Below are 18,118 nucleotides of genomic sequence, written 5' to 3' on the forward strand. Positions count from 1 at the left end.
ACTAATTAGTGATTTGTTAAGGAAAAATAAATTTCCAAACGTACAAACATGCTAATGTCCTGTTAATTGGCTATTATATAAAGGTACTGATTTATGCCCTCTACAATACCTGATAAACCCCACCGTTATAAATACCAAAATCATTCTTTACTGTGTTTTGTTACTTTCTTTTTTCACATCCTTGTGACAAGGTATTTAGCAGAATTCAGATTTTGTTGGAATTTAACAGGCTGCATCATGAGCATTTCCATTATAGCTTCAAACTTGCAATTTCTTGGGCTGTCAATCATGCGCTTTAGCACCTGCACCATCCCAACCCCCTGTTTTGACTCTGTAGTGATAGAATTTATAAATCAAAGATGCTCCCTACCAGGAGACTGAGCGAGTTGGGAACAGAGTTAGAAAGCAGGTAGCTAGTCAGTCAGATCCAGGCAAAGGGTCTGCAGAGGCTGTTTACAGCTCCATAATAAGATTTATTGTTTTAATTCTACTCGTTCATTGTACACTTGTATTTATTGAACCCCGTGGTTATAATAGATATGGCATGCAAAACACATATTATGAAAAGTTGAAAATGGCTAATTCAGTGGTTCTCAACTTTCTTAAATCCAAGGCATGCCTGTTACGTCTCTGAATTTAGCAGCACCCCGATTAAGAGCCACTGCTGTACTGCCTCAGATTACATCAGTGGTTCTCAAGCAGGTTGGCTGCTGCTGCCACCAAGTGGAACTGCCTTGCCCACCTCATGCACAGTCCGACTGGGACGCAGCTGTGGCAGAAGCAGGTGTTCATGCTGAAGCCCTTCCCAGTCAATCCAACGTGCTCCTCCTGGAAATAGACACACAGGACAGTTTCAGCTCATGGTGGCAGCTTGAAGATTTATTTGTATGTTTCTGCAAGCTGTTGCTGCTGCCATGCAGAACTGACCTGTGTGTTCTGTTTCCCCAGAGTTATCAGATAAACCTAATGCAAGCAGAAACCCCCAATCAGCTGATGGGATCTCCCAGCCAAAAAAGTGTGTAGCATGGCAGGAAGTGCAAGCATGAGCATCACACATCCGATCCCATCACATCTTTTTAATGCATCAGTGGCCCTTTTTTTCAAGACATGCACTCCAATTTTCCATCACTAATTTGGGGAAGAAGTGTGTGTACTGTGTGAATCAATATCGTAGCTTCCTTAGAGATCTTAAAAAGAGGTCTTATTCAACTGAGTCAGACACTTACTCGATTCTACCTCACTGCCCATTCACCTGCATTATGTGGAACATCATAAAAATCACAGGAACAAATCCTGCAAGACTTTTCACAATGGGACCTTTAAAGAAGAGTAAATAATGGTGTTTTAACCATACTACTTGCCATTTTAGAATTTTTAACGTTTTTTTTAAAAAGTAAAACACATACACCACATCTGGACACGCACGCACGCAGAATAGCTGACACAAGACACCTAGTTTCTGTGCGCAAATAAGCTGCCACAGTGTAGAAATTCTTTCAGTGGGATTTGTCACTGGATTGAGACAGTTTTGGGACTTGCCTGAAGGGAAGTTATAGCATTTTTTTTTCCAGTGCTACCTTCCTACACCCCTGCACACCAAAGACAACTTCAGCTCTTTCCTGCAGCTATGTAGACAGCTACATAGGTCAAGACAAGGGGTGTAGTACCTGAGGAACGGACAAGTGCTGGGTTGCTAGGAACATGGTTGTTAGGGTAGAAAGACCTGGAAATAAAGCAAGGGGTGGAAGAGCCTGAGACGATCACTAGGCTTCTCTTCTGTCTGATTCTTGGCTGAGGTCTGAAACAACAATAGTGAGAAGAAGCATAAAAGGCTTCCTTCTCAGCGGCTGACCCAGCAGCTAGCAGTAATCTCCACTGTACATTGTGGGCATTCATACATGTGCTCCGGGGGGGGAAGAGAGAGAGAGAGAGAGAGAGAGAGAGAGAGAGAGAGAGAGAGAGAGAGAGAGAGAGAGAGAGAGAGAGAGAGAGAGTGTGTGTGTGTGTGTGTGTGGTTGGGGGGGGGGAAGGAGGAGGAGGGCATTAATTTAATTAAATTAAATTAATAGTCTAATTAAAACACCCAAACCATCTTGTGTATCAGCTAAAAGCGGCAGTGAGGGCACTTTAAAGTTTGTCAAATGAGATTTAAAGTGTCCCCACCACCATTTTTCAGTGCAGGGATGCCGATACACAAGACGCTGGAGTCTGCTGGAGCACGGTAATCGATTAAACAATTAATTACAGTGCATCAGAGCAGCCTCACTCTTCGTGTATAAGCACCCTGTGTAATAACCTAGTTGGGCTGCAGAAAGAGATAGGGCTGCTAAATGCACGAGACAAGGTGGCCTCAAAGCAGCCAGTGTTTGATTCAGGGTATCACCAAAAAGTTAGTGTTAGCAAATGTAATGGCTAAGTTAATCAAATTCCTCACTGTAAACACTGTATGCATTGTAAAAGCTTTAACTCTGAGATTTACCTTCGAAAATGCACATTCTTGAACTGTGAAACTTTCAGTATTGGGGTTACCATCCATCTGGGTTTTCCCAGATGTGTCTTCTTTTTGGATCCTCCGATCTCCATCCAAGTGTTTTGGTTTTTTTTCAAATATGATCAAATGTCTGGGCTTTTGGTCAGCTCAGCTTTAAAGTTTTTCCTGGCATTTCCCAGCTTGCCCTAGCAGGGAGCTGCTTGGGGCTGGGGGGAGGGTGATGCAGCCGGCAGGGTGGTGGAAGCAGCCCTAGCAGCTGGATGTACGCAAGTCTGTGTGGGGCAGGGGTTGAAGGGCCAAAGCTTGGGGACTGTCCAAGGGGCTGTAAGGGGGCATGTGTGTTGCTGGAGGCAGTGCCTGCCAGCACTGAGGCAGCTGTCCAGGCACACAGCAGGACAAGGGAGGCTGGCGGGATGGTGCCTGTCCCTCCAGTGGGGGAAGGGGGTGAGGGGCCCTTCAGGGGCAGCACAGAGCTGCATGGCCCAGCCGGCAGCACTGGTGCCCTAGCTTGCAGAGGCAGGGGGAAGATGTTGCAGGGCTGGAGGGAGCAGGGAGCTGCGGGTCAGGAGTGAGGGGCACCAGAAGAGCAGAGGAGCTGTGACTTGAGGGTGAGGAGCACTGGCAGTGCCAGGGGGCTGTGGGTTGGGATTGAGGGGCACCAGCATTGCCCAGTGCGGCAGGGTACTGCAGGTTGGGCATGAGGCGCACTGGAAGGGCCAGCAGTCTGCGGGTCAGGAGTGAGAGGCAGCAGCAGGGCTGGAGAGGGTTGTGGCTTGGAAGTGAGGGGCAACAGAATGGGCAGGGGCAGGGCACCAGTACATCACTGCCCCTCACAATCATATACTCCTCACAACAGGCGTCCACTTTTTTCTAAATGAAAATATGGTAACGCTATTTAGTACTGGTATGTTCCCAGTCTTAAAGCTGGTATATAGGGATTTCTAGTTTATAATGGTTTTAAAAAGGAGTCACAAGAAACTAGAGGTTACCCCCAAAAAATCCTAAATCAAGCAGATTACAGTCTAAATCATGTAAGGCAGACTTTAGAATAACAGTAACAGGACCTGTGGGTCCTGGGCTGCTGGCTAACAAGCATCTAGCTAAATTATAGTCTGCAGCTACCACCAAGTAAAGGCCTCAAAAACTTCAAAAATGGAGTCCCCTTCCTGCAGAGCTCTGAGGATCTCAAGTCGGGTTTCATATGTTCAGAGCTTTGGTGGAATGAAAGAATGCAGATGCGGCCATACCAAATGTGTAAACACCCATGAAACTACAACTCTTCTCAAGATCTGTAAGACCGAAGGGGCTGGCAGATGGTTAACGGGAGAAAATGCATGCAGGAAGTCTCTCTCCCTATCCGACTGCTTTGAAACAGAGCAAGGGGGGGATGCAAAGTTGCCTACAGAATTAGGAAGCTCTGTCAACAACCTGAACTTCTTTTTCTAAGCCCCGTGATGTTCGTCAGGGCCTATACCGGGGCGGGCAATTCTTTCAGCTGGAGGGCTGCTTAATGAGTCTTGGCGAGCTGTCAAGGGCCGCAAAGATAGCCCCACCCAGGGTGGATAAAAATCTTTTTTTTTTTTTTTTTTTAAATAAAAAAATTGGATTTTTAATTTTTTTTTAAATCATCAATAAAATACTAAATTTCTCTCACGTTTAAAAAATAAGTTACAATTAAATCTCATCACAAACATGCTAAACCTATAATTAGTTTCATAAAAATGAATTAATGGCTCTGTCACACTCATTGAGTTACCTACCAATCAGACATGGGCATTCATTTCAGTTTTTCATCTCATGAAAATGGCTCTAGTCTCTGCCCAGCCTAACTACCAGCTCTTGCTTCTTGAAAGTTCTGGGCTTTCAGTTTCTGTTTCTCAGCAGACTCAAGGCACACGTGCATGAACACAGGCTGGATAGGATTGCTGTTGTTCTGTGCTTATGTGGTGGTGGAGCTGGGCCAAGAAGCCAGAAGAATTTGTCAAGACACTGTCTTAAAGTCAGAGAGACAATATAGGAAAGGACAGAGGCAGAGTGGAGAGGACTGGAAAGAAAAAGGGAAGACATTATTCAGTAGTACACACACAGCTTCCTATATTCCCACACACTTTTACCACAGAAAAACTGTCATGACTTTTGGGCATAGGAGAAACCCTATCTGGGAATATTTTGAAGAAATTCCTTCCCTGAGTAAAAAAGGAAAATGTGTCAAGTGTAAGCAGTGCAAGGAGATGCAGGGCCAAGTTGCAAGAATGAAACATCATAATGAAAAGTGCTTATTGGGAGAAAATGATGTGGATGGAGGTGTGGATATATCTGAAGAACAATGTGGATCAACTGGTTAGTAAATTAAATAATTCACTTTGCAATGCATAATTCTTCAAGACTCTCTCTATGCCTTTTAGTATAAATGTGATTTAACAAGTAAATTCCCAAACTGTTTGCTATGTTGGATGTTGCTAGAAAAATAAGTTTAGCTTAGCTAATCCTTATGGCTTGTTTAATTAGTAAACTCGGTTTAGAATTTATCACCCAAGTCTACAGTACAGAAAGCTGCAATAAGAGAAATCTAGGAGTTGCCAGTTGCCACGGGGTGTCATTTTCTTATTTTATATTACATAATACATGCCCCTTATTTTGGAATATCATGGCCCCAGAACATAATGGTGACTGTGGCGGGCCAGTAGGGGGTGCTCCTGCATTGAATTGCCCACCTCACTGCACCCGACCACCTTCCAGGCTCCGAGTGCCTCCCTGAGGGTGCCTCACGTCTGGCTGACCCCCTTCCTAGAGCACACCCGCTAGCCTGGGGTAAAAACTGCCACCGCCCAGGGCTGAGCTTGATGCTGGCTCTGCATCCCATGGGTAACACAGGCCTAGTAGCCCTCAAGGGTACTTGACTCACTTCAAGCACTTGGGGGTGCTTCCCTGTTGGAAGCACAAGTAGAAGTCTCCCTTAGTCAGCCAAGCCAAGGGGACCCCAAGGCATAATCTAGACCCACTCCCAATAAGTCTCCCATGCTAGGTACAAAGGAGAACGTTATTGGTTAGTTAGATCTCATGTAGCTTACTCACAAGTACCGATTCCCTCTGGAGGCAGGCAGTTCCTTGATCATGAGTCTTGAGAGAAAGAGCAAGTTTCAAATGGTCCAGCTCTTCTCTCTCCGAGTCTTCTTCATGGCTGCTGCCTCCGCCTCCTGGGCAGTCCTTAACTTAAATAGCTCTTATGACCTTATTTACTTGGCCCAATGGAGGCCAGCACCTGTTGGCTGTCAGCCAGCCAATTTGAAATGCATCACTAGTTGCTGGGCAGACTGGCAGTTCCTAGCTCCCCAGGGAGCCCAAGCCCCTCACCCAGGTATGTGATGCCAGTCACGGAGGCAGAGGGAGCAGGTTTCCCCCCTCCCTCAGGAATGTATCCAGCTCACATTACCTAAAAAGATAAGTTAAGGTGTGTATCCTCTGCTGGGTCCATCCTAACCAAATTGTCACAGAGCAGAGTTTTTTGGGGAGAAACAGAGGTGGCCTTCTGCTACAGTGATGCCATAAGTCTATTCCCTATTTTACTTCAGCATAACTCAGCTTTCCCAAGGGAACCCCATCCTATGCTTGTTTTCTCAAAAAACAGAAGTGCTAGTGAGTTCAATGGGGCTTACTCCAAAATTAAGTGCACTCTAAGTGCAGTCAGTCTTAGCTTTTTTGGTAATTTGGAATCGGATCTGCATCCTTGCTGAAAAAAAGGTAAATAATTAACTGAATAATAGAACTGAGAAGAACAACTATTCAAAAATCCTTTTTGTTTCAGGATCCCATTTAAGCATAAGAGACTTTGACTGTCTATCTGCAACAACTTCAGAGTCATCCGTGGGTACTTTTAGCAGCAGTGCTGCAACAAAACCTATTTCAGACAATAAAGTATCAGTAGCAAGCAAAAGATCTCAATCATCCAGTAAAACCACCACCATGGATGGGTTTGTAGTAAGGATCAGCAAATACCAACAAGACACCATAGATGACAAGATTGCTTGGTTCATTTATGCCACAACTTCTCCTTTTCGCATTGTTAACAATAAACACTTCATTGACATGGTTGAGTCCTTACGACCAGGCTACACTCCACCTGGTAGAGCAGACATTGGTGGAGGGTTACTAGATACAGTGTATGAGAAGGAACTTGAACAACACGTGAGAAATACTGAGGGGAATTTTGCCAGTTTATGTCATGATGGGTGGAGCAATGTACACAATGTTCCAGTAATATGTGCCTGTGTGACACAAAAGATGGGGTTGCATATCCTTCAGAAACAATAGATACATTGGGAAATGCCCACACAGCAGAATATTTAAAAGAAGTGGCAGTGAAAGCTGTAATAAACTATGAACAAAAATTCACCTGTCACGTGCGCAGTTTTGTCACAGAAAATGCTCCGAATGTGGCAAAGATGAGAAGATCCTTAGAAGAAGAAACGGAAGGATGCTCCTTAATAACATAATGCCCATTTAATGCATCTTTTAGCCAAAAACTTAAGTACTTCTCCAGGAATTAAATAAAAAAGGTTGTTGAAGTCGCAAATACTTCCGTAACAACCATTTTGTATCAGCTTCACTGAAGAGAGCAGGAGGATCCAAACTAATTCTCCCTCAAGGTGTTTGATGGAATTCTGTGGTTGACTGTTTTGAACAATTTATTAAGAACTGGCCTATTCTCATGGAAATTGTGAAGAAAGCCATGATAAAACAGATGCAAGTATCTCATCCAAAGCATCTAACACTGGATTGAAGTGGAATGTAGAGGATATGCTCAGTATACTGAAGCCTATATCCATAGCCTTACACAAACTTCAGAGAGATTGTTGCTGCATTGCTGATGCTGTCAAAATTTGGAAGGCACTTCAAGAAACATTGACAAAAGAAATACCTAACCAGAAAGTTAAACTGCAGGCAATAAAGATGCGAATGGATCAAGCACTAACTCCACCTCATTTTCTTGCAAACATTCTCATCCCCAGATATAAAGGTAGCCTAACTTCTGAAGATGATGCTGCCATGCCATGGGCATCTCAAAATCACTCCTCAGTTATGCCAGTGATGATAAATTTCAGGGCTGGAGGGGAACCATTTAAACAGTACATGTTTACTGATGATGTTTTGAACAAAGTCACTCCCCTGAATTGGTGGAAATCATTAGCCAGGCACCTTGAAACAGAGTTCCTTCAGTTGCTAAGCCAACTTTTCACAGCAGTAGCTTCCTCTGCAGGCACAGAGAGAATGTTTTCATTGTTTGGTATTATTCACGCAAAGCTAAGAAATCAATTGGGAGTTGAAAAAGCAGGAAAACTCATATTTCTGTTTCAGTCTATGAATAAAAATGACACTGGGAATGGGGAAGATGATATCTAGTTGTAGAAGTTTTAAGGACAGCATACGTTTAGCGTTGTGATGACTTGTCTGCTAGAGTTAATAAAATGTGAAAATTAAAAAAAAGAGAGAGTTTAAGGACAGATGTTGTAAAATGCTATACTGAGTTGTAAATTAACATGTTTTAGTGATCAGATTTGCACTACTGGTTAAGAAATATGTGAAGAAGTATCAGAGGGAAATGTGATTTAAAATCAATGATTTAAATCCTGGTGAGATGATTTAAATCATGATTTAAATTGCCTTGATTTAAATCAATCTACCCTGCTATACGACCAGAAAGGCTTTGCACTCTCTTTAGCAATATATGCAACTTTAACACAGCTTTGTTGTAGCCAGGCAGCAGCACTGATTACACTGATCACCTTCAAAGATACTTCTTGTTAATGGAAAATTTCCATTAAACAACTTAACTGTAGAGTAAAATATTTAACAAGCTCTTATATTAAAATTTGACCAAAGGATGCTTTCTAAATTTCTTTTGAACTTCAGACCACTATCTAGACAGCATTAAAATTGTGGTATATCTAAAACCAGAACCACTTAGTCAACAATTATCATGAAAATTATCTCAGTGTTATTTTAGATGCCCTGTAGTTCTTATACCCAAGGCATTATGACACCCCTAAACATGATCCCAAGCCATTCATCAGATCCCAAATTCCAAGGTTAACACAGTTTTTACCAAAACTTGCAGAAAAACATTCCTACATTTAAGTACTGCAATCATTACCTGTTGTAAAGACATGAAACACTTAGGATAGTTTAAAAAATAAATTAATAAGAGGGAAAGTTGCAGAGCTTTCCAATTTTAATATAGCTCTAACCCAGAAGAGGGAGCTCTTGCTTCATAATAAATTTGGATAACAACATTAACAACCTTGGTATATTTCAACGAAGTAGAAGGGATGGGATAAGAACAGAAGTAAATACATGACACTCACTCCTCCATATAGGGGCACAGTATACTAAATCTTGCTAATGTGAAATTATATGTTAATTATATATTGAGAAACAAGTGCCACTTCACCTGGAAAAGAAAACAGGTGGAAAAGGAAAGAAAAATTCTTCAATTGAAATATTTATTCTTGTACTTTCAAAAATTACTGCAGAATTGCAGCCACATTTACTTTGCAAACAGTTTTACTATAAAGAAAACAAACACTGAAAGCTAATGATATTGGTTATTGAGAGATGTTCCTTCCTCTCCCCCCCCCAGAAAAAATTAGCATTAGTCAACTATTGCCTCCACCTCCCTTTTTTCTTTTGTTTTGAATGGAATAAGCCATCGACGCACTCGGGAGAGAAGGTACAGAAAAGTAAGCGAATGTACAGAAGAATAGAGTCAGAGTTCTGAGAGCACAAGTCATTTACAAGTGATTGTCTACAGGAAAAGGAATTCATGATGGAGCATTTTGAGAAGCTATAGGTACGTATTCAAATAAGTATGTTGTTCTGGGCAAGTGCATCATAAGTCAAAAAGAAGGTAAACATTTCTTAAAATATATCCAGTCACCCTGGCCTCTGACAGTTCCTCTTAAAAACTACAAAACACCCTGTAACTGAGACGATCCCTATGGCTTGCTGTATTTTCCAGGGAAAAAATTTAAGCTTTAATTTAATTATTTAAAAAGAGATGACTCAGGAGTGTTTTTACAACTTGTTATTCTCAGGACAGTCTGTTCCTTCACCTGATTGCAAGTGAAAGGCTACCAGTAGCCAGAAGTGCTGATAGTTTGTCACAAGTACTCAGGAAAAGTGGTGAAATGAGAAAGGAAGCTGCCACATGGCCATTGGCTCCCACTAACATTCCAGCTGTGGACTATTCTTTTCTGCTTCTGATGAAAATAAACTAGAAGTCTTTTACAGCAACTTCTCTAATTAATATCTTTGTTACTTTATTAAAACCAATTTTTCTTGTGAATAAGACAGGGGTTGTCAACTGGAGGCAAGTGTACCCCTGCGGGTACTTGGGAAGGCTGCAGGGGGTACATGGCAGTGGCACAGAGAAGAGGGGGTACTTGGGAAGCGGCAGCACAGGGGCAGGATCACCTCCCCCAGCACCGCTGCCATCTGCCTGGAACACAGCACGTTCCCCCTGCCAGAAACAACCCTAGATGCAGGGGAAGGGATGGGAGCAGCAGGCCCAGGCCGGGCTTGGCTCAGCTCCCTCCCTATCCTTGCCGGGTCCCAGGCCCAGTCCTCCACCCCTGCAGACTTTCCCACAGCCAACCATCAGCACCACCCCCTCCAGCTGCCTGGCTAGAAGGGGGTACAGTCCAGAAGGGGTACACTCCTTTAAAAAGGTCAAAAACCCCTGGAATAAGAGACCAAGTGGACAGCAAAGGCAGCACACAGAATTCCAATATTTGTCAGTTTATTGCTTTTCTCTTTTAAGTTAAGATGTAGTATGTCACAGTTGCTCAACTGGTAGTCCACAAGTTCCCAGTCTGGGTGCTGCTCCTTTGGGTGCCAACAGCAGCTACAGAGGTAGTCTCTCCAGGCACCCCTCCCTCCTCTGGTTTTCACCTCCTGCCCATGTTCCTTGGAATAGGGAAACCCACCACAGCCTGAAGGGTTTATGGAGCTAGTGACAAGGCAGGTCAGAAGAGCCTAGGCACTCCATGGAGTAGTGAGATGCATGCTACAATGGGGTGGGGGCCCATGTGGCACAGCACAGGCATAATTAAATGGAAAGGCATGTGGCAGTGTGCAGGGCATGGGGGCACAGCAGAACAGGGGGGCATCCACTGTGCTGCACTGTGCAGCATGGTCCCCAACTACTTACAAGTCAGACATCCCTGTAAGTCACATTTTCTAATATGAGTAGAAAAATCAGGATATACAGTTAATCTCCAACCTTTCAGTTTGAACTGTACTAGTACAGATAGCACTGTACCGCTCCCTCCCTTCCCCTTAGCCCACAAATGCCTGAAACCTTAAATTCTCAGGGCAGAGATGACCCTTAGACTAAGTAGAGCCCAGTTCTCAAATCTTCCATTTGCAGAGTGCAAATTGGGTGGTTCTGTACTTTATTGGCTTCTTTTCCGTAGCCATACAAAGTCAGGAATTTAGCAACCTCTCATTTCCTCATACTGCTGCCACCATAAGCTGTCCTCTTTCAGCACAAGAGTAACTTTTTTCAAGGCCAATGCTGCTACAGTGACAGATGCAGGTGCTTTACAGGCCAATAAATTAAATTTACTCTGTACTAAGGAATTGCAATGCAACAGAGGTCACAGCACTGTAATACAAGTAACAGTACTGCTAAATTCTACTTGAATGTTAAAAATATTAAATTGAAAAGGGAGAAGGGAAGGAACAATGCCACTGATCTTTAGAGAAATAAAAGAAGGTTGAGAAGTCTTTGGAAAAAGCAGGTTCACCCTATGGCAAGGGCTAAATGTTATAAAATATGCATTTAGCAATGAATGCTAAATGCTGTAAAATATTTATCAATGTCAAAAAAGAAAAAGGTCCACCTGAGCATAGCAGCCCAGTGGCCTTGTCATGTTAAAACATGCCATTTATTGCAGCTAACAAGACACAGGAAAGCAACTTGACTAGCATTCCACCTGACTACCCTTGGATGCCCCATCCTAAATAAGCTAGGTCAACTGGAGGCAGCTTTCAGCAAGAGGCCAGAGTACAGCTCAAATTTACACAGCAGAGCTGCAGAGATGCTTCTCAACTACTCTGCTACCACACTTGATCTTGCATTGTAGGCTCTTTTTTTTTTTTTTTTTTTTTAAGTTTCCCCAGCACCTTACTCTTCCTAAAAATGGAGTCCTGCCTCCCCTGCTGAATTCGAGTTCAGAAAATCCACCTATAGATTCAATGCTAGAGTTAAATTTACCACCACAATCCATGATCAGGAGGTACAGGCATGGACATGAAAGTAAAATGCATGTGACAAGCTACAGGTAACAACTTTCATTTTTCTTCTGTTAAATGTTTAAGATGGCTGCCACCTACATCAAACAAAATTTGCAAGGAACTAAAGGTTTGCATAGCAGAATGAGACAATTTAGGATCTGTGACAGAAAATATGTATTTGCTTCAAGTCAACTGTAGACTGACAGTTCATCTAATAAAACCTAGATTTGTCACCAGTGATGTGAGAGAAATATTACATATCAACCCACTTTGGAGGCAGAGTACTACAAAGCAGCTTTGGAACTAATTACACATGACAATTTTGATTAAAAGTGTATTTTCCTAAAGAGATTTTCATGATCTTTAGTGTCATCAAAAATATTGATACAAGTCAATTCTACAAAACCCATTAGAAGTAGCAATTAAATTATAAGTAAATGTATTTGACTTATAAAATGGAGATGACATGGTTGGAATACCCAAGACTTGGTGGGACAGCTCACATGACTGGAGTCCTGTCATAGATGGGTACAAATGGCTCAGGAAGGACAAGCAGGGGAGAGGAGAAGTTGTGCTGCATGTAAAAGAGCCATATGATTGCTCAGAGCTCCAGTATGAAACTGGAGATGGGCATGTTGAGAGTCTCTGGGTTAAGGTCAGAGGGGAGAGCAACAAGGGTGATGAAATGGCGGGGGTCTGTTATAGACCACCAGAGCAGGAGGGTGAGGTAGATTAGGTTTTCTTCAGACAACTAGCAGACGTTTCCAGGTCACAGGCCCTGGCTCTCACGGGGGACTTCAAATCACCCTGACGTCTGCTGGGAGAGCAACACAGCACTGCACAGGAAATCTAGGAAGTTTTTGGAGAGCACTGGAGACAGCTTCCTGGTACAAGTGTTGGAGAGACCAACTAGGGGCCATGCTCTTCTTGACCTGCTGCTCACAAACAGAGAAGAATTGGAGGACGATGTGGAAGTGGAAGACAACGTGATGATCAAGTTCAGGATTCTGACAAAAGGAAGAAAGGAAAACAGCAGAGTACGGACCCTAGACTTCAGAAAAGCAGACCGACTCCCCCCCAGGGAACTGATGGGGCAGCACCCCCGGAAAGGGCCAGTCTGAGGGGGAAAGGAGTCAGGGAGATCTGGCTATATTTTAAGGAACTCTTACTGAAGATGCAGGAACAAACCATCCCAACGTGCAGGAAGACTAGCAAACATGACAGGCGACCAGCTTGGGTTAGCAGAGAACTCTTTAATTAGTGAGCTTAAACACAAAAAGGAAGCTTACAAGAAGTGGAAGCATGGACAGATGACTAAGAAGGAGTATAAGAATACTACTCAGGCATGCAGGGATGAAATCAGGAAGGCCAAAGTGCAACTGGAGTTGCAGCGAGCAAGGGATGTGAAGGGTAACAAAAAGGGTTTCTATAAGTATGTTAGCATCAAAGGAAGATCAGGGAAAGGGTGGGTCCCTTACTGAATGGGGGAGGCAACCTAGTGACAGATGAGGAGGAAAAGGCTGACTGAAGTACTCAATGTCTTTTTTACCTCAGTCTTCACAGGCAAGATCAGCTCTAAGACGACTGCACCCAGCAGCACAGTTTCAGGAGAAGGTGAGCAGCCTTCAGTGGTGAAAGAACAGGTTAGGGACTATTTAGAAATGCCTGACATGTACAAGTCCATGGGGCCAGATGGGATGCACCTGAAGGTGCTGAGGGAGTTAGCTGATGTGGCTGCAGAGGCACTGGCCATTATCTTTGAAAAATCATGACGATCAAGGGAGGTCCCAGACAACTGAAAAAGGGCAAATATAGTACCCACCTTTAAAAAAGGGAAGGAAGACAATCCAGGGAACTACAGGCCAGTCAGCCTCACCTCAGTCCCCTGAAAAATCATGGAAGTTCCTTCCAACTCTAATTTCCTACGAATCTATGATTCTATGAATATTTGGTTCCTTTAGATTTCTTATATGAACAAGTCTTAGAGTGTCTTACAAGTGAAATCAAAACATACCCCTTTTATTGATCAGGAAACTTCAAAACAGTCTGAAGCAAGCAGACTGAAAAAGAGATCCCCACAACATGTGGCAAATTGTTTTTTAAATTAATTTTAAAAAACCTGAAAAGAAAAACTGTGTATTCACACAAGGCCTATACCACTTTAAGACTTATGGATGCAAATGTGTGGACCATGTGGTTAATGGATTCTTCTATTCACAGTTAAATGTACAGCATAAAAAGCAGTGCAAGTGCAAGCCAGCCAACATGCATCAATTTGAGGGAGCATGTCCAGAACTAGGAGGGTAATTAGTCTCTAGGATCTATTCCAATGAATGGTACAGGTTGACAAAGTCATTTATGCTAATGCCTGTTATATGCTAGTGTTTGTGATGCGTACACTTCCTCACAAGGCAAAATCAAAATCAAGTCAAATTCTCATAGCTGTCTAGTGGCCTATGTGGTCATCTATCACTGGACAGTGACTAGCTGGTTGTGAGTTTGAGTGAAGTGACGTTTCACTGGAAAGTGCAGAACCATCAAAACAAGCTTTCACAAGGAAAGTACATACCAATTTCAAAAGGAAAAAGGTTTCCAGATGCAGAACAGAATTTCTGATCAAAACCAGAGACAGGTATTCCCAAACAGTCAGTAACTCAGTGACTAGATTGGTCACCAAACAGGGCCTAGGCAAGACTCCTTTGTGCCTCAGACTGGAGTTATGAACTTCAATTTCAACAAGACAGGCAAGGGTTCTGGGCAAGAGACTACTGGCTACACTATGGTGACTTTTCCATCTAAAGATCTATAAAGATTTTTTCCCCTTGATATAGAACAAGAAAGTGTTCAATCTCACAAAAGTCACTCCATCTACACTGCACCTCTGCTCTCCTAGTCAAGTACACTAAACCACAAAAAGTGGCAGTGAAGCCACCCCAAGGCATACCCCCCTACTCCCCTCTCTTGAGCACACCAAAAAGATGTTAAAAGAAGGGTAGGAAGGGGCACTTCAACAGTGGCTTCATCACCTTATTTACACGTCTTGGGCGTGGGAGTAGCTGGGTTGTACTCAATAGCAACAAATCTCAAAAAGCAATGGGGATATGAAACAGACCTAAAGTAAGAATTCCTGAAAAGGAAAAATAGCTTCCTACCCAAATTTAACTATAGCCAGACAACCAGAAATTAATGTCTTCATATCTTACTGCCAGTTGAGCCAGGCAGCCTTTTTTAAAAAACAAAATTACCATGAATCAATGTTCTCTGTGCCCGCAAGGGGAATTGAGATGCAGTACAAATGCTCTTGTCAGTGGCAAAGTCAGTCTAACTGTAACAGTCTGTTCTACAAATTCTGGAAATTTGGCATCTTAATAGAAAAAAAATGAAGCTCACAATTTTCCCATTGCAACTGCTATGACCTTTAGAGAGGGAGGTGGAAGAAGAGGAAGAAAAGCAATAAGGGTAAGTGCAGACCAAACAAGCAGTAATATTGTTTCTGCCAAATTTCACATCATTGTCTGCCTTTTTCAATGCAGTAATGCAATTATGTAGTCTAAACTTCTATACAGTTTCATAACTAATCTACTCTCACTCATGAGTAAGCTTCAAGTCTCTGGAAAATATTACTGAATACAACTCTTATTTTTCATGGCATACTGTGCGCCAAAATGTCACTGTTGCATCTAATTTCTGGAACAGTAGTATGATAAAAGCTTGCTAACAGGGTTTTGACAGCAGACCTTATTTTTCATATATAATTTAAGTGTTACTCATAAGTTACAAATTGGTTTAAATATAAATATTCTCTCTTAGAACTACAGTAAAAATTAATCCCCTAAAATTATGAAGTGGATTAAGGGCAGCCAATGTATAGTGTTTCCTTATTATGCAGCTCACTTTGATACAATCAACAGATGAGGCCTTTTCACTGTTCTGAAGAAACTGGGTTGTCCCCCCACAAACTCCTGAACATCATTTGCTCACTACATCAAGGTATAAAAGACAACTGTAGCGTATGAAAACAAAAAAAATCAAATAAATGTCTTTGACATCAACAACGCTGCGGACATAGTCTTTCTAGACTTTAAGAAGGCTTTTGACATCGTCTCTCACCCCATCCTCATCAATAAATTAAGTGACTGTGGCACTGATGCCTGCACAGTTGGATGGGTAAAAAACTGGCTGATGGGGCGCACCCAGAGAGTAGTGGTGGATGGGTTGTACTCAACCTGGCGAGATGTGAGCAGTGGGGTACCCCAGAGCTCGGTCCTCAGGCCCGCACTGTTTAACATCTTCATCAGCGACTTGGACAAGGGGGTGGAAAGCACGCTGTCCAGGTTTGCTGATGACACTAAGATGTGGGGCGAGGTGGACACACTTGAAGGGAGAGAGAGGCTGCAACTAGATTTAGACAGACTACAAAAGTGGGCAGATGAGAATAGGATGGGGTTCAACGTAGACAAATGCAGGGTGCTGCACCTTGGGAGAAGGAATCCCCAGCATATATACAGGCTGGGGAGTTCCCTTCTTGAAAGCACAGAGGCAGAAAGGGATCTTGGAGTCATTATTGACTCCAAGATGAACATGAGCCGCCAATGCCAGACCGCAGCCAGCAAGGCCAGCCATACCTTGCAATGCATCCAAAGGTGCCTCTCCAGCCGGTCCAGAGAGGTGATAATCCCCCTCTGTGCGACTTTGGTCATGCCGCAGTTGGAGTGCTGCGTCCAGTACTGGGCACCACACTTCAAAAGGGATGTGGCCAGCCTGGAGAGGGTTCAGACGAGGGCCACCCACTTGGTGAGAGGGCAGCAGGGCAGGCCCTATGAAGAGAGACTGAGGGACCTGAACCTGTTCAGCCTCAGCAAGAGGAGGCTGAGGGGGGACCCGATGGCTGCCTACAAGCTCATCAGGGGAGATCGACAGGAAATAGGCAGAGCCCTTTTCTCCCCAGCACCACCTGGGGTGACAAGGAACAATGGTCATAAGATGATGGAGAATAGATTTAGGTTAGAGGTCAGAAGGCAATATTTTACAGTTAGGATGGCCAAAATCTGGAACCAACTTCCCAGGGAAGTGGTCCTCACCCCTACCTTGGGCAAATTCAAGAGGGGGTTGGATGATCACCTGTCTGGGGTCTTGTGAACCCAGCATTCATTCCTGCCTGTGGCAGGGGGTCAGGCTAGATGATCTGTTCAGGTCCCTCCTGACCGTAGCTACTATGAAACAGGTTGAAACGGGTGTGTTAGATCCTGTGCTCTTTAACATCTACTTTTCATCCCTGCTGTTCTTGAATACTTGCAGAAGCAATGATGGCATTCATCTGCAAACAAGAATAGAGGGAGACTGCTCTATACCTTGCAGTACTGAACAAAAAACCAAGGTGAAAGAGCTGGTTCTGAGAGTTTTCCTGTTTATTCAGCCTTGGTTACCCACAGTGAATCTTCCCTGTAAAATCTCTTGGGCAGATTTTCTGAGTCATGCAAGAGCTTCTGGATGGCAATTAGTTTCAGGAAGACTGTGATCATGTACCAAGGGGTGAAAGAACCGATACCTGACTGTCACAACCCAAAGGGTGTGATTTTTGTTTGTGTGTGCTTCAGCACTGCTAAATTGTTCCCGCTAAGTTATAGCATCTTTGCACTGTGGAGTTTTCTGCTGCAAAAGAGAACCCCGGTGCAAGGGAGAATTTCCCGCCAATTTGAAGCTTTCTTTGCAGGGTGCATTTCTTTGTTGCAGCACAGAAATGCTCGTTACAAAGAGTTCCCGCCATTTGTATGCTAATTCGAGCCCCGTTATTGGCCAGTTCTAAATTATTCACACGTGGCGGCTAGTGATTGGCTTGCTAGCTGTATAAAAGGTTTGAGTGGTTTCCGCCCAAGTTGGAGGACTCCACGAACACCGGGAGGAGGAGACTTCACGCTGTGTGAAGATCTCCAAGCGCTGCGAATCCTTACGGACCCAGCGCATTTCAAGCAGGCAACAGAGGTCTGATCAGCCTCTAGCCTCTCCCCAGCGCCGATAGATTCCTAGACGTATCCCTCCCTGCGCGCAAAAGAACCGGACCCACGAAGCCTAGCAAACTTCATGTGGATGAGTGAGCAGAAGGGACCCACGGAGCCTAGCAAACTTCGTGTGAGTTTATTCAGAGCTCTTTCGGACGAGTACTTTCTTCGGTTGACACGACGGGCTCGCGTGTTTAGAGCCCTCAGCCGGATTGGGCTAGAGTTCACGAGTTTAGAACTCTTGTCCGCCTCTCTTCGTTCCCATCTGTAACCGCAACTCAAGCAAGTTTTCCAGCCTACACCACTGCCATCTCGGTGTAAGTAAACAATCTTT

General features: G+C 43.6%; 1 protein-coding gene across 7 annotated transcripts in view; it reads right to left on the reverse strand.

The window, feature by feature from the left end:
• MPP7 (membrane palmitoylated protein 7) overlaps positions 1-18,118 on the reverse strand; it is a 236,338-nt gene that overhangs the window by 205,463 nt on the left and 12,757 nt on the right. For 2 of the 7 annotated variants that reach the window (XM_025204418.1, XM_025204419.1), the window contains one exon: positions 4,252-4,535. The exons of the other annotated variants lie outside the window; for them this stretch is intronic. The gene's annotated coding sequence lies outside the window, so the exon portion shown is untranslated. The remainder of the gene's footprint in view (positions 1-4,251; positions 4,536-18,118) is intronic. 7 annotated transcript variants of the gene reach the window in all.

This window comes from Alligator sinensis, unplaced genomic scaffold, assembly GCF_000455745.1.
Source record: "Alligator sinensis unplaced genomic scaffold, ASM45574v1 scaffold309_1, whole genome shotgun sequence".
NCBI lineage: Eukaryota > Metazoa > Chordata > Crocodylia > Alligatoridae > Alligator > Alligator sinensis.